A 25,845-nucleotide genomic window follows, 5' to 3' on the forward strand; every position below is an offset into this window, starting at 1 on the left:
CATGGCCGATACTACATTTAACCAAGCATGTGTATGGTCCCAGGATCTTGTATATAGACGTAAGATTTGCATATTCCAGTGCTAATCCAGTTGAAGTATAACGCACACACTTTATGTAAACTCTCTTTGTAGCGATTTACATACTCAATAGTTTTCCAAAGTCACCAACTCAACGTAGACAAAAAACAGTTGTAAAAATCGTGCATACGTTTAACATTAGATGTAGGAATTCCTCACTGCCTCAGTGGCATTTTGGGTTATTTGCCAAGATAATCCAGTACTGGCCATTTTTCAAAAGCTCAGACTCCACACTCCTCTCTCTCTCTCTCTTCCTTTAACAGTCGACTGGCTAAGCATATTCTGAGAAGTCTACAGCTATCACAAGATGTGTTCAAGCTTTTTCACTTCTACAAAGGAAAGGAAAGTACCTAAAGTTAGAATCATCTAGCAAGAGTAAATTCACATCCAATCACAATACCATATAAAAAACAACTCTAACAACAACTGAATCAAAAATTTTGAAACCCACCTCAGCTATGCACAATCTGGAGGATGATGGGTGGGTGATGCCAGTGAGGCAGTGATAAATTCGAACATCTGGTGTTAGCGGTAAGTAGGACTTGCGCAACTGTATTATGTTCATCACTCCCAATGCCTCAGTGGCATACTGAGTAAATTCCCAAAGCTTACCCTAACTAGCAGGTGGACCCAGTAGATCATGGAGATGGCTCTGGACTTTGAAAAGCAATCCAGTTTGTAGCACCTTGTGAGGATATGAGCAAAGGACAAGGCTGCTGCCTCTATAATACTTCTAGAGTACACCCCTTTCAAATATGCCATCAAAGAGGATAAGGCTCTAGCTCAATGAGCCTTAACCTTGCATGGAAACTATTTACCATGGTGGGAGTAACAGAAAACAGCAGCAGAGGATAACCATCATGCAACAGTTTGCTTAAACACAGGTATACCTTTCTTAGCCCCTGTACAGGAAACAAACAGCCGTTCAACATTTCTAAAGGGCTTTGTTCTGTCAAGGTAGTGGGCTGCCTGTGTTCATCCAAGGTATGCAGAATCTTTTCGCCATGTTTTACTGCATCAGCATAGAACACAGATATTCAAGGTAAATTCAAAAACAACTTTAGCCAATAATGATAGATTAGTGAGAAACACAACCCTATCCTTGTGAAAAATCAGACACTGTTGGCCTACCATGACCGCCTGCAGCTCAGAGACTTGCCTTGCAAATATCAAAGCAATAAGTAAAACAGTCTTCCAAGTAATAAATCCTAAATCAAGCAAGGTCAATTTTTCCAAGAAAAAAGTTGAGATCCCACGGAGGAAGAATTTGCTTTCAAGGGGGTTTCATATGCAACATTCCTTTCATGAACTGTTTGAGCACACAAAAAAAATCACTAAACAGGGTGAACCATGGGTAGACAAGCCGAGATGGCCATTTCACGCACTTTGATAAAAGCATATAACAAATCATCTGTAAGTAGCTCACATAAACATTTCAAAACTAGAGTAGCCAAAACCTACTCGGGACCTCTGTTATTAGCTAAGCACCACCTAGAAAGCCTCTTCCACTTAGAGAATCTTAACGTTTACAACTGCACATTTTCTTGCCTCCTTAAAGAAGCAAGTGCCTAAAATGTATCAAAACAGAATCATCAGTTGCAACTGCTCTCAGTAAGGGTACATCATTCACCACTGATGCTGTGTCAGCAGATTTGGTCTGCGAAGAAGCTTGTGGTAATTGTCCTTGACAGATTCCATTAAAATGGAGACCCAACTCTGTCTGGGCCAAAAGAAGATTTACCACAATGATCTTTAGTAATTCTTTCTGAATCTTTAGATGTATTTTGGGAATCACTGAGAAGGGTGGAATGCATACAAGAACATCAACAATGGGAATGATAGTGCCTCTGTCATCCAAGCATGGCTGCAAGGATATCTTTTAAAGAATTTTTCCAGTTGCCTGTTTTGAAAGAAACTGAACAGATCTACATGAGGTGCTCCCCACATCTGGATCAAGTCCTGTAAAACCTCTACATGAAGTTTCCACTAGTGAGGGTCTGCCCAGAATATGCTTAACCTGTCTACCAGTGTGTTTTGCTCAAACAGAATGTACAAGTTCTGAAGAGTTAGAGAAAGCTGTACAGTCAACTCCTAGGCCATCATTACCAACCAGCAAAGAGGGTATGGCCTTGTACCCCATTGCTCTTTCAGGTACAGTTAGTATTTTCTGTGACCACCAGAAGAGAACCCAGAGTCCATAAGTGATGAAGAACTTATAAGGCATGAATCACTGACAACATCTCTTACATTTATGTGCTTTGATGTGACATGAAGATCCCCACAAGACTTACACTAACTCCCATGGACACTGCTCCCCCATGCAAACTCTGAAAAGTCTGTCTGGACTGGGCTCTGAAGACAGAAAGGGAGTTCTGGATTCACAGACAGTTGATTCCTTTACCAATGTTTCACAAATTCCAGTACTGGTAGCTGGAAATCCAAGGGATGAAGATGCTGGGTCCAGCAACTGAAGTGCCACTGAATTTTAGTTACATGGCATCTGGGTACTGTTATCAAGAGGATCACTGATGCCAGAGGGCCTAGAATGTTGATGAACTCTGAGGTCACATCTAGAAGACAAAAATCCAGAAACTGCCCTAAGTCAGAACTTTATCATCTGGCAAGAAGGCCATCCTTTTTACTGTGCCTATCCAACATCCCAATAAAATAAGTCATTGAGGGGGTGTCCGGAAGGACTTTTGACGGTTTAACTTAAATCCCAGGTGGAAAAGGAGTGATATTGCCTTGTCTTGGGACTTTAAGCACCTGGATACAGAATCTGCATGAATCAGCAAGTTGTCTAAATACAGAAAAAATATGGATGCCTAGGATTCTGAAACAGGCAAACACTTGGGCCAGACATTTTGTAAAATCTCAAGGTGCAGTAGATAGCCCAAAGGGTAATGCAGAAAACAATGTAGGCCAGACAAAGCAAACCTCAAAAATTTCTTGAACTTGGCTGCAACAGGAATATGATGAACACTCCTTGAGATCTACAGTCATCATAAAATGGTCATCTGGAAGCAATGCTAGGGCAGACTAAGGACAGCATTTTGAAACTTTTACAAATGACAAATCTAGGATGGGTTTCTCCAGGAATGCTCCTTTTTTGAACCAGAAAAGATTATGGAGTAAAATCCTTTGTTTTTGTGTATCACACATACTTATACTATGACACCTGTTTCTACTATACCATGGCGCATTGGAAGAAACTGCTCTGTCTGGTGTGGTGGGTGTGCAGGAATTCCCCTGAAAGGGGAGGATTTTCTATACACTGCCAATTTCAACCTTTCTGAATTATTCTCAGAATCCATTTGTCTGAGACAATTTGCGGAGAGGCTGTGGGGTTAAGAGTGTACCTGTGGGAAGGAGGAAGAGAAGAAGTGCTGGAAGGGGGGTATCAGTGCTCTATGACCCAGCATAGTCATTCCTTTTACAGGAGAGTGATCCTTTTCTAAAAAAGAGCCCCTCTTGTTTGGATTTGAAGAATTATCCTCCTGCCATTTCCATCTGGATCACCAACTTACTGTTTATTTGCTTGGCCCCTTAAAGTTCCTTGTTTGGGTAGATTCAAAGAAAACTTTGTCATTTAGGAAACACAACTGCAACCTAAACAAAATGTCAGGTATCACCTTGTCAGAGTACAGAGGCAATTGAAGTATAAAAAGAATAATGTGCGACATACACATAACTATAGTAATGACTAATGCACATAAAAGAAAATACTCCTTAAAACCTATTGCTAGTCAGGTGAAACTACCCATACATATAAACCTAAACATATGAACAAATACTGCATACAGAAAAAGAGAAGAAAAAGGCAGATCATTAATATTGCACATGAGGAATTATTGCAATTGCATTTTTAAGAGAAAGATACTGCACTTCTGTGAGATTATATTAACTACAGTGAATTAAATGCACCACCTTCAATAAAACATTACTAGTGACATCAAGTTTGGAGGTATGAGACATCCAAGTTGATGTCAGTTTATGAGCCTTACTAATGTTGGACTGAAGCTGTTTGAGAGCCTGGAGGTCCTGCAGCAGCTGCCGCGTACCTACTGCCAGACGAAAGTCTAGCAAACCAGCCAAATGCTGGATGTGATGTGTCTCAAAGTATTTTGTATGCCCTCTTTATGCTACTTGTTGTAAAATGTTTTTGCGTGGTTGGAAGATGTGTGCCCATTACCTTCTCCGCAATCCTCACCACTCTTTGAAGCTTCTTCCTCTCTGCTGGAGTACTGTTTCCGTACCACAGTAAAGTTGCAGGTAGGAACCCAGCCACTGGGGATGCACACGCCAGTGCATTTCTTCGTGCCGGTCCCAAGCCCAGATAAATGGGGAGGGTTGCGTCAGGAAGGGCATCCGGCATAAAACATCTGCCAAATGAGATATGCGGAAACCAATACAGATTTATATACCAGATCGGTCGAGGCCCGGGTTAACAACGACCGCCACCAGTACTGTTAGCCGACAGGGTGCTGGCGGAAATTGGGCTACTGTTGGCCGAAGGAGGAGAAGAAGAGGGGGAAGGCATGCCAGAAGGCAGGAAGAGAGGAGAAAGGTTAGGAGTGTGGTAGTTAGGGTAGGAACTTTGAATGTTGGCAGCATGACTGGTATAGGGAGAGAGCTAGCTGATATGATGGACAGAAGGAAGGTTGATATATTGTGTGTACAAGAGACCAGGTGGAAGGGAAGTAAAGTCAGGTGTATTGGAGGCGGGTTCAAATTGTTTGATCATGGTGTGGATGGGAGGAGAAATGGGGTAGGGATTATCCTGAAGGAACGGTATACCAAAAGTGTTTTGGAGGTGAAAAGAGTGTCGGACAGAGTGATGTTTATGAATAAGGAAATTGATAGTGTAATGATGAATGTTGTTAGTGCATATGCTCTGCAAGTTGGGTATGCGATGGATGAGAAAGAAACATTTTGGAGCGAGTTGGATGAAGTGGTGATGACTGTACCCAACGGTGAGAGAGTGGTGAATGGAGCAGAGTTCAATGGGCATGTTGGTGAAGGGAACAGAGGGGATGAGGAAGTGATGGGTAGGTATGGTGTTAAGGAAAGGAATGCAGAAGGTCAGATAGTAGTGGATTTTGCAAAAAGGATGGACATGGCTGTGGTGAACACGTATTTTAACAAGAGGGAGGAGCATAGGGTGACATACAAGAGTGGAGGAAGATGCACACAGGTGGATTACATCCTATGCAGGAGGGCCAGTTTGAAGGAGATTGGACACTGTAAAGTGGCGATGGGGGAAAGTGTAGTTAGGCAGTGTAGAATGACACTGGTGATCAAGAAGAGGAGGAGTGTGAGGGCAGCACCAAGAATCAAATGGTGGAAATTGAAAAAGGGTGATTGTGAGGTGGAGTTTAGGGAAGAGTTAAGACAGGCACTGGGTGGCAGTGAAGTGTTACCGAATAGCTGGGTAACTACAGCAGTTACTAGTAAGGGAGACTGCTAGAAAGGTGCTTGGTGTGACATCTGGACAGATGAAGGACAAGGAGACCTGGTGGTGGAATGAGGAAGTACAGGATAGTATACGGAGAAAGAGGTTGGCAAAGAAGTGGGCTGTCAGAGAGATGAAGAAAGTAGACAGGAGTATAAGGAGATGAGGTGCATGGTAAAGAGAGAGGTGGCAAAGGCCAAGGATAAGGCGTATGGAGAGTTGTATGAAAGATTGGACACTAAGGAGGGAGAAAAGGACCTGTACCGACTGGCTAGACAGAGGGACCGAGCTAGGAAAGATGTGCAGCAGGTAAGGGTGATAAAGGATAATGAGGAAAACATACTCACTAGCGAGGAGAATGTGTTGAACAGATGGAAGGAGCACTTTGAGGGGCTGATGAATGGACAGAATGAGAGAGAGAGAGAAGGTTGGATGATGTGGGGATAGTGAATCAGGAAGTGCAATGGATTAGCAAGGGGGAAGCAAGGATAGCTATGAAGAGGATGAAGATTGGAAAGGCTGTTGGCCCAGATGACATACCTGTGGAAGCTTGGAGGTGTTTAGGAGAAATGGCAGTGGAATTTTTAACCAGATTGTTTAATGAAATCTTGGAAAGTGAGAGGATGCCCGAGGAGTGGAGAAAAAGTGTTCTGGTACTGATTTTTAAGAACAAGGGTGATGTGCAGAGCTGTAGTAACTACAGAGGGATAAAACTGATCAGTCACAGCATGAAATTATGGGAAAGAGTAGTGGAAGCTAGGTTAAGAAGGGAGGTGATGATTAGTGATTAGCAGTATGGTTTCATGCCAGGAAAGAGCACTACAGATGTGATGTTTGCTCTGAAAGTGTTGATGGAGAAGTACAGAGAAGGTCAGAAGGAGTTGCATTGTGTCTTTGTGGATGTAGAGAAAGCATATGACAGGGTGCCTAGAGAGGAGTTGTGGTATTGTATGAGGACGTCGGGAGTGGCAGAGAAGTATGTAAGAGTGGTACAGGATATGTACAAGGGTAGTGTGACAGCGGTGAGATCTGACGTGGGAGTGATGGATGCATTTAAGGTGGAGGTGGGATTACATCAAGGATCAGCTCTGAGCCCTTTCTTATTTGCATTGGTGATGGACAGGTTGACAGATGAGATCAGACAGGAGTCCCCGTGGACTATGATGTTTACAGATGACATTGTGATATATATTAAGAGTAGGGAACAGGTGGAGGAGACCCTGGAGAGGTGAAGATATGCTCTAGAGAGGAAAGGAATGAAGGTCAGCCAGACTAAGACGGAATATGTGTGTGTGAATGAAAGGGAGGATAGAGGAATGGTGAGGATGCAGGGAGTACAGTTGGCGAAGGTGGATGCGTTTAAATACTTGGGATCAACAGTTCAGAGTAATGGCGAGTGTGGAAGAGAGTACAGGCAGGGTGGAGAAGAGTGTCAGGAGTGGTTTGTGACAGACGAGTACCAGTAAGAATGAAAGGGAAGGTCTACAAAAGGGTAGTGAGACCAGCTATGTTATATGGGTTGGAGACCGTCGCATTGACAAAAAGGCAGGAGTCAAAGCTAGATGTGGCAGAGTTGAAGATGTTAAGATTTGCACTGGGTGTGACGAGGGTAGACAGGATTACGAATAAGTATATTAGAGGGTCAGCCCAGGTTGGACAGTTTGGAGACAAAGCCAGAGAGGCGAGATTGCATTGGTTTGGACATGGGCTGAGGAGGGATGCTGGGTATATTGGGAAAAGGATGAAGCTGCCAGGTAAAAGGAAAAGAGGAAGGCCTAAGATAAGGTTTATGGATGTGGTTAGAGAGGACATGCAGGTGGTTGGTGCAACAGAGCAAGATGCAGAGGACAGGAAGAAATGGAAACAGGTGATCCGCTGTGGCGACCCCTAACTGGGAAAAGCTGATAGAAAAAGAAGAGTAAAGCTGCAGGTAGGAATACTTTCAATAGCTCCTTTATAGAAAGTGGACATAGCATTCAGAGGAAGATTTTCTCTTTTGAGCCTTCACAAGAAGTGCAGGGGTTGGTGAGCGTTTACAATTATCTGGCCTGTGTTCACAGACCAAGAGGTCTTCTGAGATGTGTACCCCCAGGAACTTTGTAGACTGAATGGTATCTACCACCTTACCATTGATCTCAAGTGGCAAGTAAATGGGTGGCCTTTTTCTGAAGTCAATGATAATTTCTTTAGTTTTGTTAACATTCAGATCCAAGTTGTCATTTTCGCACCATTTGATCAGAGAGCTGACTTCATTCCTGTATTCCCTCTCGTTATCATCCCTTATGAGACCAACTACAGTGTTATAGTCTACGAATCTGATGATATGGTTAGTGGGAAATTTCACAAAGCAGTCGTGGGTAAGGATGGTGAATAGCAGAGGACTAAGTACACACCCTGAGGCACACAGTCTTTAGTGCAATGATACCTGACATATTGTTACCCGCACGTCTTCTGTGGTCTTCCAATCAAGAAGTCAAGGATGCAGTTGCAGAGGCTCTTGTTGATGCAAAGGTAATTAAATTTGCCTATGAGTTGCATCAGAACCGCTGCGCTGAATGCAAGCTAAAATCAATGAACACCCCTGGCATAGTTCCTCTCTTCATGATGTTCCCAAGAGAGCTGTAGAGTCACCAAAATGGCACCTGTAGTGGATCTGTTTGTTCAATAGACAAACTGTAGAGAGGTGACAGTCGGTGGTAGAGCTTCTGACAGATGCTTTTTTTTACTATTCTTTCGAAGCATTTCATGACATTTGAGGTTAGTGACACCAGTCTGTAGTCATTTATGCAAGTTGGATTGGCTTTTTTGGGCACCAATTACCTTGAAGCATACTGGCAATCTTTCAAGAGCCAGGGAGGTATTGAAAATATCTGTTAAGGATTAGGTACAGTTGGTCAGTGCATTCTCTTAATATTTGCCCAGAATGTTATCAGGGCTTGCAGCCTTCCTGGGGTTCACTTTAAGCTGGCTTCTGACTTCTCCAAGGTTAAGTTTCAGCAGTCTCATTCCAACCAGTGGGTAGGTTTGTAGCCCCCAGGTTGTTCTCCTCAAATCTGCCATAGAATGAGTTCAGCCTGTCCAGAAAATCTGTGCTGTCATCACATTGAACTGGCTTGGTGTTGTAGCCCGTTACCTGCTGAATGCCTTACCAGAGGCTTCTGGTATCCCTCATGTCCTCCAAGCAACTTTGTACCTTTCTTCCATAGTCCCTCTTGGCTTCTTTAATGCCCCTTTTTAGGTTAGCCCTTGTTCAACTTAGACCCATCTTGCCCTTGGCCCCAAATGCCTCATTCCTTGCCCTCAGAAGCTGATACACTCTGCTGGTTAGCCAAGAACACATGAAACATTCTAGATAACTTGCGCATTAATTTCCCTCTACCATCCCACTGTTTGAAAATCTGTATAAGAGTGCCCAAACACCAGTTCAGAACTTAAAGGTGCATTTAAAATTTTGGCTTTTAAATCAGAGTAGTTCTAATTACATAACGATGCATACAGTCTTAATACAACAGGAGCAGCAGCATTTCTTGAAACTATATATACACATTCAAGACACCTCTCAAAACGTTTCAAAACCAGAGTCAAATTAGAAATAATTTCCTTCATTTTAGACTTTTACTCTGCAGTTAAGGATGCAGCAAAATCATCCAAACTGTATGCACACTGAAGTAAATCATCAAGGCTACACGTAGAAATTCAAAATTCTAAATGCTAGATTACTAGAAAGGGACAGACTTTTGCCCTGAAGCTCTAACCATGTTAACTCTTTATCAATAGGCTTTGGATTAGATGAAGCAAACAACTTTATTTGAGCAGGCACCTGTGCAGAATGCAGCTTGGTTGGAAGTCAAATAAGAAAATAAACCTGTTGTATCAGAGTAGCCCCTATATTTTTTCTGAGCCTTTTTTATGGACTGCTGGAATACATACTGCTTTATAAACACCTTCCCCAGCCAATAAGAAAAATAGGGGGATGACCAAAGAACTTTGCATCTCATCCTCTCTAAGGTCACATACCCTGCCTAACTCTGAGGTTGTTCCTGACTGCAAAATCATCATTAAATCTACCAATAGTCAAGAAAAGTGAACACTAGTTTGGACTTGAGCTCAGCTTCACCTTCTAAAGAATCAGAGTGACTGGACAGTGTCAACTAGGAAATCACCATTGGCCTCATCAGATTCCTCATCATTCTCTGAAACAAAAAGGTCTCCAGCCAAACTAGCACTAGAGCCATGTATGGGAACATAACCACCAGAATTAGGCCAAGGAAACCAAATCATTCTTCTAAACAGCTATAACATGATCATCGGCTGTATGATGAATCTATTTTTTTTTCTTGCGAACTTCACTGCTAGACAAAATATCTGGGAACATGGTATTATGTCTGGCAAAGTGTCTCTTACCCTGGACTACTCATACACCTAAAGGGCTTGGCTCTCCCACATTTGTGCCATGTACTGGCTCAGCTTCAGAGGATGTGTCTAACAACCATTCCACAGTAGCCAGTAAAGATACACTACAGTAAGAGGAGGCAAAAGGTAAGTGGTCTGCAGACAGAAAAGTGGCCTCAACTGAATAACCAACCCTAGGCGGAGGCATATTTTTATTTTTTCTTCTAAGTGCAACCAGTTAATGATGGGGGGTACACAACAGTTACAATCTATCATGACTGGGGAAAAATTCCAGACAGAATAATAAACTGACCATACTGGACAATGTCCCACAATAAGCACTTAGTTTCTTATAGGTATGTCTCCATACAACTAAACTGTTTTTGTGATAATAGTACATTTTGGCAAACAGTGCGAAATGTATTCAGAATTCTTTTACAACTGACGGAAGTTAAAGAATTCCCAATGCACAAAGTCCAAACATCAAAGCAACCGGTGTGCCAAACCAGTGTTAAAAATCAGCTCCACATGCTTTAACCATGTTAACGACCATTAAAATAATGTTTGATCCAATGTTGAAAACACACTGAACAGAATCATGCATACAGTAAACAATGCACAAATGCTGCAAAAATCCAAGTTCTGAAACATTTTCCTCTCAAAAGATAAAAATAAAAAAAAAATAAAGCAGAGTAACAATAAAGACAGACCTCTTGTGTTTACCAGCATGCACACACGCACTAGTAGAGGTTTCATTCTCTGAAACAGAAAGGTCTCCAGCCAAACTAGCACTAGAGCCATGTATGGGAACACGGCCTAATTCTGGTGGTTATGTTCCCATACATGGCTCTAGTACTGAACCTCTGAGAGAAATACTGAACGTTTCCTCAAAAACAGTAAACAAACATTTGTAAAAGATAGTACCAAAATAAACACTGCTACAAACAGAAATTCTGACAGGAATTACTGTAAATACTTAGAAGTAAAATATTAAAATACATTTTTAAATAAACATAAAAAATAGAAAATAATAATTCTAATGATAAAATGAGAGGAAGGGGGTCCCCAAATGGGGCTTATACGAGCAGTAAATCAGAGAAATCAGTACTGGATACTATGAAAAGACAGAGAACTCATCTTCTTCTTCTTCGGGTGACAGAAAGACTGAACACACTCCACTTCCTACGACAGCTGTAGGCATCCCTCTCAGGATATTTTCAGCCAGTCAGCTGTCCCAGGAAAAGACAGGGAGGGCAGTCTGAGCTTTTAAAAGCTGACCAGTACTGGGTTACCTCAACAGATAACCCAAAATTGCCACTGTGGCAGTGGAAATGATGAGCATTTATTTTATTACAGTGCTAAACCTGTATTAGAATGTACGACAAGTATTGCTCACTTTATAAGATTATTAACTTGGTCCATTTCAATTTTATTGCCTTTTATTTGAATATAAATACATTTAGTTATTTTTTTACCCATATATTGTCTGAAAGCCTGAATGAGTTGCAGATTATACTGCAGTCCGTCACTTTGTATTGAAATCGGCTGCAGGACTACAGGAAGCATGCCTTTCAATTATAAGCTGTTTAGTATCTCTATTGCATCATCAAAAAGCAGGACCATGCAACTCAATCAGGATGTGCCTAGATGATGTTCAGTATACAGACAATACAAACAAAAGTTTATTAACCTTAATACAGTTCCAGTAAAGAAACTGCAGTAAAAACTCCATATTTTTAGAATCAGAAAGCCCTCTTTATAAGACAAGAGCACAATTATTACAGCAGAAAAAAAATAGCAAAATCATCTCTTTATATAATCTTTAAAGGTAAAGATTACAACTAGAAATTTTGGTCCACCATCTCCCTCCTGCCACCCCAGCATGTCTAACTGCTGCAACAGAAATAATGCCACCCTTGGATGCTGTGTCCATTTTACTAGTCAGGCTTCCAACACTGCACACATCCATAACCCCTTTTTCACCATTTTTACACACAGAGTCAGGGTGTCACTTCAACAGTGACAAAGTGCCAAGTTTTAAATCACCGGGTGGCTAGCCCTGCTGCTGTAGTTTTTCCACATCATACTCATCCTCATACCTATGACCAATTTACAGTGTCCAATCCACCTACTGCATGTCTTTGTAATGTGGAAGGAACCTGGAGCACCTGAAGGAAACCCATGCAAATGCTGGGGAGGATATGCAGACTCTACACAGATGGTACCTCAGGTGAGAATCGAACTGGGGAACCTCTTGCCGTGAGGCAACACTATCCACTACCATCCCCAGCACTGCACATTACTTATTACTGCTGGCTAACTGGGTCAGTCCAATTGGGCAACTGTCACTTTCTAGCACAGACCCAAGGAGAAAAACTCCACATATACTATACAAAGACAAAATGCAAAATAGTACAGGTTTATCATTAAAGAAATCAGAATATACAGCATTACACACAGAGAAAGTATAAAATTTAAGTACCGTATTGGTGGGTAGGGGTCCAGTTAACTAACTACAGTACAGTCCACTGTACAAAGATTCAACAACCTTACATATTGCATATAGACAATATCCATATATTAGTAAACTGCAGAAGATGAAAGAAGACAGGGGAATATGAAGAACAGGGAAGGATTAAGACAAAAGTGTTGAATGTAAGAAATGAATAGTAAAAACTAGGCGCCAGTGTTGAAGGGTAGTCAAGGGAAAGAACAGAGGGAAGGGGAAAGAGGGGTGGGGATTTGAGGTGTAGAGACATGTACAGAGAAGTTGAAAAGTGGAGTGTGTGTTGAACCATAAGAGTTACGCACTAACCTTAACATTAGATCTGAGTTGCCTTCTTCCATCAGTCTCAACCTGTGGGTTATCTGATCAGGCACCGAACCTCCACCTCCTCTCCTACAATGCTCTGCATACCTAAATCTAATCAGATCAAGCTTGCCCTGCCATATCAGACCTACACCAAGACTGCTCTAGCAAAAAAAAAACAAAAAAAAAAACAAATGACATACCAAAGGTTCTCAACAACAGACTTCAGACTGGTCTGCAAGGTCCAATGTGAGTCACTATTTACCGATGACAATTTCAAAGGGGGATGGAGGGAGGGATGCTTGGATTAGATGGATGAAAGAAGACAAAATGGATCTAGTGTTACGGCCAGTACATAATTTTCATATCAGACTGTTTTTCCATCTGCCTCAAACTGTGGTGTGGGCAAGAGACATCAGCCAGAAAACAACTGGGTGTTTTCAAGAAAGAGTATTCCACAATATGGTAGAGCCAAAAATGTCTTAGACCTGGACTGAATTTCTAGCTTGTAAAGAGAGACAAATGTGTAATGTTAGTCTAGATATCTGCTGCACAAATACCTAAAGTGGTGCACCTAAAAATGCCTTTCAGCTAACTACTGCCTTAGTAGAGTGGGCTTTTGGGCTTAAGTAGGGGTAAACTTTTCATGGTGTAAACAGAACATATACAGTCAGAAAGCCATATGGATAAAGTGATCTTGGAAACTTATTTCCAAGGCTTAGCTCTGGAAAAAGACCCAAAAAGCTGGTCTGATTTCCTGATATGTTTAGGCCTGTCCAAATAAAATCTCATTTGGTAATTAAGTCAAGTTTGTATTAATCCTTGAGGAAATTTAAAAAGAAAACTGGTACTTAAATTGTTTGCTTCCCATTAGACTCGGTGGACACCATGGGCAAGAAAGACCGATTAGTCTGCAAAGAAACCCTGTCTTTGTAAAAAATAAGGTGAAGTGGAATGCAGGATAAGGCTTGAAGAAGCCAAAACACTCCTAGTTGAGGTTACTGCCATTAAACAGAGCATTTTTCAAAAGAGATGCTTTAATTAACTTTAATTCCACATTAACAGCTGGTTCAAAAAGGGGCCTGGTCAAGGCTGGGATAATGAGGAGAAAACCCCACAGAGGAATTGACACCTTACTGGACACCTGTGCAAAACTGTACCCTTTAAAATTGTCCAAAGCACTTTTGGAGAAGCAACTGGAAGATGGGCAAGATCAATGTAGAAAACTGAAATTGCCACCAGTTGGACCTTGACAGTAGAGTAGCTAGCTTCATATTAGAAAAGATCCACTACAAAAATCAACTGCTACATCTAAAAGAGCAAAAAAGGGGTCCAAACCATTAGAAGAGGCCAAAACAGAAAATATTCTACCACTAAAATTTATAATAGTAAGTGGAAAAGACTTCTGAGAAGAGGAAAGGATATGCACAACTCTACAAGTAAGCTTAGGATTTCTGGCGATCACCGGAATTGTAGGAACCTAAAGCAGTCATCCTGAGAGACTATTTGGGTGAGGCTAGCCGGAAAGATAGAATAAAAAATCTGAAACGGGATCCAGAACTCAAGGAGGTTAGAACAGGGAAGGCCACGGAAAGGGGAACTAGACTTGTCTTGGGCCAGAAGGTGGCTATGAGGACAATGGTCACTCTGCAATAGGTTACTTACTGCAGAAACATTACTACCAAGAGTCTCAGAAGGTAAGTATACGAAAGATCTGGGAGCCAAGCATCCCTCAGTGAACGTTCCTTGGCAGGGATCAGGGCAAAGAAGCAGCTGCCTTTGGTGTTAAAGGGTGTCACAAAAAGACTGCAGCATGGTTGTCCCCAGCAGCTGAAAATCTAAGCAGCCACTAACAGAAAAAGATCACTTATGAGGCATCAAAATGGCCCCGCTGATACTGATCACCAAAATGTTGGATTTCCCAAAGATGTGTGTTGCCATCAGAAAGTCTTGCGAGAACAGTGTCCATTGCTACACCCTCAAAGCCTTTTGATACATGGGATAGGACTGTGACCCCCTCCCCTTGTTTATGTACTACACCACTGCCATGTTGTCAGTCTGAACAGCGAACACATTCTTGGGGAAGTTAGTCGTGAAATGCCCTCAATGCTAGGTGGACTGCCCTAGTCTCCAAAACACTGGGGTAAAAAATGGACCTCTGACGGGGACAAGGTACCTTTGTCAGTCTTCCCTTCAAAATGCCCCCCTAACCCAGGAGAGAACCATGGTCACAAAGGCTTTGGGCTGATGAAATACATATAGCCGACCTACAAAAACATGATCTGACAACAGCCACCAAGAGATGAGAAGGTAAAGGCTAGTGAGATGAACAGGGAAATTCATAGGGTGAGTTCCAACAGACCACTGGACTGAAAGTTCCACTGAAGGACCCTCACACAACTTGGCTAGAGAGACCATAGAGATTGCAGTGGCCATTAGACAGAAAAGATAAAGGACCAAAGAAGACTGTGGCCTCTGAAATAATAAAAAAAAACATTACTAGCTTGAATTTGTAGGAATAGTAATCCTGAGGAAGGTAACGTGGCAATCTGATTGGTGGTGTCCAAATAGCATCTAATAAACTCTAGAACTTGTACAGGTTCCAGGTTGAACTTTAAGATTGACAGCAACACCAAAGTACAGGCAGAAGTGGAGCAACACGGCTCTTGTCAATCAACTATGCCCTTCAGGTCATCATAAGGAGCCAGTCATCCAGATACTTACAGACCTGGAATCTCAGAAGCCTAAGCCATGCCACTACTTCTGCTATGCATTCAGTGAACACCCAGGGAGCTATGGTGAGGCTAAATGCCAGTGCTTGGAATTGGTAATTGGCTTGCAGCCTGAAATACAGGAACCTTTTGGAATGTCTTGCTAATTTTGATATAAGTAGGCATCTTTGAGGTCCATGGAACACATTCAAACGGACTTGCTCAGTAGGGGCAGAATGGACTGCACATTCACCATTTGAAATGTGGACCATTTTATAAAAAGGTTTAGTTTGCTCAAGTCCAAAAGGGGCCTGAGGTCCTTGGACTTCCTTGGCACCAAAAAGTATCTTGAATACACACCAGATCCTCTGCAGATCTTGCAGGAACGCTTGCATGACTTGTTTCATGAGTAAGATTTCAGCAAATCACTGCTGCTGATTAACTTCATTGATGGGGTGGTGTGTCAGGAAGGTATTTTGGTCTCAAACTTGGGGTAAACTAAAAAAGAATAATATAGCCACCCAGAAATCCAATGTGATGCAACACCCTGCCCCCGATAGTCTCCAGAGTGCAGTCAGGCAAATTTTCAGGATCGTTGGAAGGACTTGCCAGAAAAATGTCTTCTGAAATCCTGATTCTGTGGACAGTGAAGCATCCATTAAAGTTTTCCCCCTTCTGCCGGGGTAGGGGGAGCACCTTCACCTGGAGCATCCTGGGAAAACTGTGGTGATTTACTCAACAGCAACCCCACCACCACCACCACCACCTTTAGTTTCTTGAGCTGGTCTTCTGCAAAGTGGAAAAGCACAATCCCAGAGCAAACCAAGTCTTGCCTTCTTGTTTAGTCCTGGTCAGTGTATCCTTGCGTTTGGGGCAAAAATAATGTGGATTCATCAAAAGTGGCACTGAGAAAGGGTGCTGTAAGGAAGTCAACAAAACTACAGAGGTGCATAATTGTATGACAACAAATTGCAATGCCTGTGCCTGCTAAACGTGCTGTACCATCTGCTGCATTTAAGATAAGCTACATGGCCACTTTTGAAAGAGACTGCATGATGTCCAGCAGAGTCTCTAAGGTTTTATGAGAATAGTGAAGCTTGAGATGCTCCACACTTAAAAACGTTGGAGATCAAGTCTATCTGAAGCCTACGCAATGCGTCAGTTCAGTGTGTGCAGGGCAACGGCAGCTGACGCATTAGTGTGCATCCTGAAATAGTCCAACATCTGTGACTCTCTGTTTGGGGGAGGGAGTGACAGAAGGCAAATATCCTTATTTGTGGATGCAGTGACCACAATGGCATCAACAGTGGGACCCAAGCTCTAGAAGAACTCTCTGAGTGGTAAACTTATTGGGCTTGCATGGTAAGGGCTCCAACACTACATTGGGCCCGCAATATGCCCTCTGGGACACAAGAGATGGATGTGCCTGCACCAAAGGGCTCGAGAAGAAACGGCTCCTCCAGGGAAGGGACTTCGGTAGTCCACCCTCCTAGTCTCAATAATTCAAGTAGATCACTGAAGGAGTCATCGGGGAGAGGGAATTTTGGGGACCCTTCCCCTTCACTGAGGTTATAATCTTCAGGCAACTGTCTCTTCTTGTGCAGCTTCTCAGATCTGGTAGGGGGCAAGGAAGCCCACAAGGGAACCCCTGGATCAGGGGCTGTTTAAAGCCTTTCAACATGGGCTGCCCAGGGGCAAGCTCATGTGAAACAAAGAGCAAGGAAGGGTGACAAGATCTGGATAGATCCAACCCTGGCTACGAAGGTCCCTTTTCACAGCAAGAAAATCCTTTTCACAACATTAAACTGAAACAGAGGCCTGACAACTGAAAAAAAAAATCATCTGTAGAAATAGGAGAAATCCCACTCCTATCCGCTAACCTAGGTAGGTCAGAGAGAATGGCATCAAGCTCTCCATAGTCGATAATCCCAAGGCCAGGGAAGCTCAGAGAACCACAGTCTACCCCAATCTGGGGCCCTCGGCCTTAAAATTACTGATACAGGATGCTTACGGCTTCAATGGGGTTGGGGTCAAAATCATCAAGAGGTCGGCACCAGGGAAAGCCAAGGTTTCAGCACCAACAAAGGGATAACAAGAACTGGTATTGGATCCAGTGTCACCTGCACCAAATGTTGGAACAGAGAGGAGTGACCAGTAAAATGGCTGAAGATAACTAGGTCCAGTTGGGCTTCAGAAAATTAGGCATGAGTTTGTCCACATCAGTTTCTTTTATACTTCTGGAAGACCTTGCAGACATCAAGAAAGCCATAGAGGATGACTTACCAGGAGGGTGTAAAGATTGTTCAATGTCTCAGATCCTGAAAGGGGAAGCCTAGACTCAGTGAGAAGGCTTTGGGGAAAAAAAAACAAATCCAGTGTAATGACCAAGAAGTGGGAATGGAGCGGACCAAGATTCTGAAGTCATAAACAGGAAGGGACCTGGAACATCCAAATCCCAGTGATCTGAATGGATCCTACAGCAGAACTGAGAGAGACCGACATCAGCGCCTAGGCGCTACCCCATATCAGTTCCAAAACAGAACTCAAGGAAATCCAAAGGCCTTAAGGTCTTAGCCTCTTGCTCACCTTCAGAGACACAACAGGTGGTTTTCTGACTTCTTGTTCATTTTTCTCTGGATTTCTGCTTCTCTTTATTGCTTTTTTCCTTCCTGCTCATACATGTGCAATAGGCTAACAACCACTAGGGCCTTTTTAAGCCTAGCCATGCATCCCAAACCACTAACAAGTTCTGGCACCCTTGGTAAATGTAAGCAGGGGCTTGGGAGACGAACCACTTACAGGCTGCCACTGTCCACTGGGGGCACAGGTGCTAATCCAGAGATGAATTTCCTGTTCCGCATTCAATTGTCAAGGTTACACGAATTGGATTAGGGAGGAAATCTACTTCACATGGATGAACAGCCTGTTCCAGAGAAGGAGTAATCTCTGGGATACATATCGGTCTCTACAGCAGGTCCTATGTATGTCACAGGTAAGATTTAAAGTCTTTAAGATGGGTAAATCTGATGCTGTTTGTTTTGTGGATATGCAGGACCATCAGGGTGCAGTCTGACAATGTCTTGTATGCCAGGCATTGATCTCCCCTCAACAGCCTGTAGGAGACAGAATACAGGGATAGGGCTTTAAGGTAGTCTGTAAAGGACACGTTATTTACACCCTGTATTCTTTTAGCGAGGAACCTCTGTGGACATTCCAACTGTTGATGGGCCTGATTATATACATATCAGTGGGGCACTGTACTCAATAATAGGTCTGATGAATGTTGAATATAGTGGAACAATAGCCTCCTTAGACCTAGATGCCATACCTTTGTTGTAAGTTTCCAAACCCAGAAACATTTCCTCACTAGTGTAGACATGTGATGGTCAAAGGTTAGATTACTGTCTACATGTAGCTCCAAGTCCCCGATTACTGTGTTGACTCTTAAAGATGTGTTGTTGGTATGACAGTTACAAAGGGGTGGAGGACTTCCTAAAGGATATTATGCAGTTCTTGGCATTTAGTTTCAGTCCACAGCTCTTGACACAAAATATTTATCCATGTCAGCCCTTCCTGAAGAATATTCATGTTGGTGGGGGATTCTATGACTGCTCCTAATTTGCAGCTGTCTGAAAATTTGGCCAGCCAGAAGCCCGACACTGACTTTGACTTCAGAGAAGTAAATGCCAAAAAGGTATCCCAGGACTGATCCCTAAAGGACACCCACTTGTGATTGGTCTCTCTGAAGGGATGGACTCCCAATACTAACTTTCTGGTTCCTATCTGTGAGTCAGCTGGCTATCTACCAAGTTACCTAAGGGTTTATACATAACCTCTCAAGTTTATCAACAATGCCCGAGTGGGGTATTGGGTCAAATGCCTTGGCCAGGTACTGGTAAGCAGTATGAATTGTTTTACTCTCATCCGTTGATTTGGTGACCTAGACTGAGGAGACATGACCTGCCTTTGACAAAACTAAATTGGGTTGCGTCTAGTGTCTGGATGTTTCTTAAGCCATTATTTATCATATTCATGACAATTCTTTCCATGGCTTTGCATATGAGACTAGTGGGACTTATTGGTCTGCAGTTTCCAGAGTCTGTAGATGGCCCACCTTTGGGCAGAGGGATGACTGTTGCTGTTCTCCATTCATGGAGGCATGAAGCCTGTTTGGAAGCTATGGTTAAAAAGCAAGTCCAGAGGACCTCATATGTCATGTTTAATGCTATTTAGAAGACATCCTGAGATACTGTCTGGGCTCACTGATAACAGAGTTCTTGGCCTTGGACAGAGCATTGAGGACCTGTTCCTTACTGATAGCATGAGGATTTACACTTGATGTATTTCCTGAGGGGAGAGACAGGTACAGTTAGAGATGAATTTGTCTGCCAGAAGGATTGCTACATCTTCTGGCTCAGTATAGATGGCTCCATTAATAATGAGCTCTGCATACAATCGTGTATTGCCTTTGAGGTTGCAGACATAGCTAAAGAATGCCTTATAGATGTCCTTGGCCTGGAAAGCCAAATTTACATCAAAATTTGGTTATGGTAGACTATCTGTCCCTGGAGTGGTTTGTTTAGTTTGCCGAGAGTGTTTTGATCTTGCTGAATATTACACATCTTAATTTTTGCCTTTATTTTCTTCCTTCTGTTATACAGCATACTGATGTTATGATTCTACCAGGGTGGGGTTTTAGGAGTTGGTTCTGTACTTATTCCTGGTGGGTACAGCTGCCACTATTCAAGTATTAACATGCGTGTATAGGGTTTCTCTGAATAATTCCATATATGCAGCAGTGTTCTCAGGGTCTTGAAATTTTGCCAGATTATCGCTTAATTGTAGGAAGTTAGCATTATAGTAGTTCATGAACATTACAGGGTTAGCTGGGGTTTGGGGTTTTAATTTTTACTTCAAAGCAAGAACATTTTGTGGTCTGACCTCAGCAGAGAAGACATTACACTACGGGGTGTGCACTCTCCAATATTAGTGAGGACCAGCTCCAGTAGGTTTGTACCCCTGGTCAGCGTAGTGACAATCTGGTCCAGAGAGTTTGTATTTACAAAATCCCAAAATCTCTCTAACTGCACATTTGGTGTCATACATGACTTCCCAGTTAATAGTGGGGTGAATTAAAGTTGCCCATGAATATGATATTGGGTTAGACGGTGTTTCCAAAAAGCTTAAATCGGTATTGTGGTTTTCCTGGGTCATAGAGGGAGAACCTATGGCTTACAAGAAGTGGTATGGGATTTGCTTCTCGTAATTTGAATGTGGAGAAGCTCAAGTGCATTGTCCTGTTTGACCGGCCTTGAAGTATATTACCTCTGATGTAAATCGTGACACCTTCAACAACTTTTAGTCCCAGTCTGTGTAGTGCCTGGTCTAAAGGTGTGGAAAGCATTACAGCCTTGCCTGCCTCTCTTTTTCTTTATCTTCCTTATTCTCTGTAAACTGCTTGGCGGTAGGAGAAGGAGCCTGGGAGGACAAAGCAGAAGAAGAAGGAAGCAAGCCCTTCAACATAAGTTTGGCCCTACAGTTGCCCAGTGGAAGAGGAGGGAAGGTACAAACGAACCTCCCTTTCCAAGCAGAGGACATGGAATCCATTCTCCACGCTTACAAGAGAAGTGGAGCAGCCGATTGTTGTGGATGGTAGTAAGTAAATCTATCGGCACAATATCCCATTTGTGGACTATGTCTAGGAAGACCTCCCTGCTCAGCAAAGATACGAAAGGGCCTTCCCCTAATCAGCTTAGAATATCTGCCAAGATATTGCCCTGTGAGGGAATGTAGACAGCGTGGCAAGACAAGTCTGTTTTTATGAGCTGCTCCCAAGCCATAAAAGCCAGTCCTTACAGCAGATATGATCTTGCCTCCACTCTAATGTATGTACCACATGACTGTACAGTTGTGAAAATTCTGAGGTGCCCTGGGGCCCAGAAGTGGGAGAATAGCAGCAGAGCCTGAATTAGAGCCTGCATCTCCTTCAGACTGATGCAATTAGGCATTTGATTTGGTGACCAATGGTCCTAGACTCTCAGGGAGCCCATCCATGCCCCAAACAAGCAATATGTGAAGCATGTGTGCAACTCCTGTTGCAGTATCTGCTCTTTGAAAGGGAGGCCTGGGTTGAGGTTTTACCTGTGATATTCACCATTGAATTCCTTTCTCTAAGCAGGGAAGAAGGGGAATCAAGAGTGTCCAGAGGGTGAGAATACTGAGACCAGACGGATTACAGGTACCATTCAATCTTCCTCGTAAGGAGCCTGGCAAAGGGGACCAACGGTATGGTTGTAGCCATGAATCCCAGTGTGCTCTGAATCTCTCTTGTAGTGCAAGTCTGAAGGGGAAGAAAAGCCTGAAAGTAGATGGAAAGACACTATTTTATCTATGGTTAGAAAGGCCTACACAAGTTTGGTGTCTAATCTGTAGACCAAGAAAACCAGGTCTTGCATGAGCACCCATGTGCCCCCTAGACTCTGAAGGAGGGGCATAGTGAAACAGAGATGAAGTAAAAATGTCTCCTGAGAAGGTGCCTATATTAACAGGTTGTTTAAGTAAGGAAATACATAACTGGTGCCAGGCATTTTGTGAGAACCCTGGGGGCTGTACCAAGAACGAAAGTCAAAGCAGAAAACTGAAAGTGTGATGAACAAGCTGAAAATATCAGAAATTTCCTGAAGGAAGGCTAGATTGGAATGTGAAGGTATGCACCAGTCAGATACAAGGAAACCAGAAAAGCTAATGGATGGATGAAGGGCAGAAGAGTATAGAGTGACAGCATCTTGCATGAGGAGACCTTGAGGAAAGGGTTGAGGAGGGACAAATCCAGGATGTGTCTACTCCACTTTTCTTGTCACAAGAAAAAGTCTGAAACAATGCCTTCTCCCCACTACCTGTTGTGGCATAGATTCTATTGTGCCCTGGTCAAGCAAGATTTGGATAGGAGGCATGAGCTTTACTTGGCTGGGAGATGAAGGGGATGCCCATAAATGGCCGGATTTCCTGCAAAGTCATTCTGTATCAATGTTGAACAATGGAAGGGACCCATTTGGCAGGGTAGTGCCATTGATATCTGGGTACCAAAGACAAGAAATTTTCTCCACAGTCCTTCATAATGTTTCCCTGTTGTTGTAACATTATAAATAAGCTGTCTGCATCAGGGCCAAATAAAAGATCCATATTCAAAGGATAATCTAGCAGCTTGGCTTTAATGTCCCCAGGTAGGGGACAGACAACAAAGCCATAAATACCTTCTGATAATAGAACCAACAGAAGCTGCTCTAGAGGAAGTTTCTACTGTGTCATAACTGCAGTTGATGCTATGTCTAGCCACCTGTGAATCCTCAGCCACCATGGGCATGGCCTGTTGCTTAATTCCTGCCTCTCCACAGAAGCCAACGTTTTACTGAATTATCCATAAATAGTTAATACTTAATCATTTTGGTATGATACCAAAAGTAAGCGTTGAAGAGGTGTACACCCCCCCAAGTCTAGACACCACCCTGCTACCTTTATCAGGGGGAAGGGTATTAGCAGCAGGTAGCAGCTTGGAAGGCTTATCGATAGAAATGGAAAAAAAAAAAAAAAAGAAGAGAGGGATCTGCCAAAGGGTTGTTATAGAGAAACTAAGTCTTCAGGCAAGTGATAAAATCTATCAGGCATTTTAGGGGCTGGCAGTTGGGAGTCCAGAGCAGTAAAAGTAAAGGCAAAAGCATCCAGAAAGGCCTCAAAGACCAGAAGTGCCTCCCTTTAACAGGTTATAACACACGTGGTACTTTTTTTTTTTTTTTTTTTTTTAAAAGCTTCTGAAATTTGCTTCTAATCCCATTCAGATTGACTTGTCATGTTAGAAATAGTATCTCCACACAAAGTTTGCTGGCTTGCTGTACAGGAGAATTGGGAAAGGGAGTTGTCAGAGGCCACTTTGGCCTGGAGAGTGGTAAAGCTAGCGCTGCCTAAATCCAATATAATAAGCCGCTAAAGAAAGATAAAAAAGTTTCTCCAGAACATGCACACAAGCAATGTCCTGCAACTTACAGGGCAGCAATGCATCAAAGAAGTCTTTTCAGACATTTAGCAATCTCTACCAACATGATCAAACAAATGAACACACTACACAAGGTTGATCCTGCTCTTCATCTAGAAGCACTAGTACCTTAATCAAGGTACGCCAATCAATTTATCCATCCCTGTTCAATTCCTCTGCATAGGTTTTCAAAGTTGTGCTCCCATATCTGTTTCAAATGAGAGAATGACTGATAAAGCTCTTCTTACAATCCATAGCTTCAAAACTTTTAACTCTTTTTCCTTCATTCTAAAGCCTTGAGTCAGCAAAATCTGCAAGCACTTAAGAAAAAATATTTGCTGCAACTTGTTACACACAACAGAAAATAACCAAAGCAAAAACATTAAATGAGAATTACTTTCAAATCTTAGCAAACTGCGATGTGTGAACACTGTGGGGTTGGCCAAACTGGAAACACTGTCCAACCAACCGTATATTTCATCAGTCCAACTTAAGTTTTCTCTTGTGCGAGTGTGAAAAAGAAAAAAAAGTGTATTTAATAGCCCTGCACATACCCCCCCCCAAAAAGTCATATTCACTCTTCAGTCTTACATCATGCATACCCACCTCCCTAAAGGTCGCCAGCATAAGTACAGTTGTTCCCTAACCTGTAGAATGAAACTTTCACAACAGATCTCGTACATCTGCTTTAGTCTGTATCTTACATGTTGTAAGATTTTTAACTGTGACTGTAAAAATACTTTCACTCTAATTTTGCCAAGTGCAGTTTAACAAGGTCTAATCTACAACTAACCATTAGCTTCCTATTTGTCACAACTCTGTATACACATCACAGCATCCTAGCAACTAATTGATGTACATTTTTTAAACACCCTTATTAAATTATCACACAAGACAGCGCTCAATTCCTAAAGCCTTGCTTGCAGTACAAGTGACCACTTGTACAAAAGCAGGCTGAGAGTTTGTCTTTTGGAATCTCTTACTGAAAGTCTGTTTTATAGACAGACTTGCAGTAACAGCAAGTCTTTCAGAATCAGGGCAGAGCTGCACTGAGAGCAACTCTTGGAATCTGAGCCATGGGCACACGCACATCAGCAGTAAAGAATCAAGCCATGTTAACATTTTTCATTTATATGCAGTGTACATAACACATTTTCCTTTCTTTATAACGGTCATTCAGTCCAACTTCAATAAACTGCTCAACTACTGCCTTCCATTAAGCTATACTTGTCCTGAACATTATTCTGCATGTATTATTCCTACAAATTTCAATTACTACTATGTAATTTTCTCCTTACCTTACCTAAAGATCCCACTTCCATTTAACATCTTTACTAAATCATCACTTAAGACATAGGCAAACATATTTATGTGATAGAAAACAAACCGTGTTAACAAGCTCAGTTACAAACTTCACATACATTCTTTGATACAGTTAACAAACCAACATTACATAAATTGATCAATTCCTGCCTCCCTTTAAATCTCACTCCTCCTCCAAAACATCATTCTGCATGCATTGTTCCCACAGTCTCCACTTTTTCTGTGCAATTTGCTCCTTAACCTTTTCTAAAGATCCTACTTCTACTTTTTCTATCTCAATTACAATATTCAGTACTTCAAATGCAGTTGGTTTAGACTTTGAATTTTCATTTCCTAGTAATTGCTTTTTTGGCACCTACCAGAATTAAACTTAATAAGGCATCATAGCCAGCCTTAGGCCAACTAGGTGGCCACCTAGGGAGCCAGTCTAGCAGCGGTGCTTTTCTAGTAAACTGGATGGTGTAAATAGAACAGGATGGGTCCACCAAGTGGCATATGGGGGGGGGGGGTGCTGTGGAACCCTTTTGCCTAAGGCCGACCCTGCAAGGCCTTACTACATCTAGACAATTCAGATTCTGTATCCCATCTCAAAAATCATTTCCTTAGTTAAACCAATTTCCTCACCCAATATTTCTGATGGAGTATTCTGTAATGGAATTTTTTAAAGTCTGCCAACTCAATCTACTCCCAAAACATAAATGTTCCCAGTTACCTCTTCCCCATCACACCTCCAACTTTGCCATCTACCAGAGGAAAAATTCTTGGTCTGCTTGGGGTATAAAATCATAAACATCTTCCTCCCCCTTCCCCCCATTTTCTACATAAGATCAGGGTGTCATGTCAACTGTCGCCCTTTCTATTCAGTGCCACTGTCCTATCTTCAACACTCATGATCGACTGCCCAGATTTTTTCTCACACAATCAATTCACCCTTTTGTTGGATGCCCTTGCTTCCTCTTGCCTTCTTCCCATCTTGTCCCAAAACTTCAAGAGACTGCCTTTCTGCACATGCACCTGAGCCTCCATAATCTGTCCCCTTTGACCTTTTCTA

The 25,845-nt window shown here is 42.4% G+C and overlaps 1 protein-coding gene across 2 annotated transcripts in view; it reads right to left on the reverse strand.

Moving 5' to 3' along the window:
- LOC122787746 overlaps positions 1–25,845 on the reverse strand; it is a 963,913-nt gene that overhangs the window by 706,057 nt on the left and 232,011 nt on the right. The window contains exon 2 of one of the 2 annotated variants that reach the window (XM_044054635.1): positions 209–407. The exons of the other annotated variant lie outside the window; for it this stretch is intronic. The gene's annotated coding sequence lies outside the window, so the exon portion shown is untranslated. The remainder of the gene's footprint in view (positions 1–208; positions 408–25,845) is intronic. 2 annotated transcript variants of the gene reach the window in all.

Source organism: Protopterus annectens, chromosome 13.part0 (genome assembly GCF_019279795.1).
Source record: "Protopterus annectens isolate FY-2018-M chromosome 13.part0, PAN1.0, whole genome shotgun sequence".
Classification (NCBI taxonomy): Eukaryota; Metazoa; Chordata; order Ceratodontiformes; family Protopteridae; genus Protopterus; species Protopterus annectens.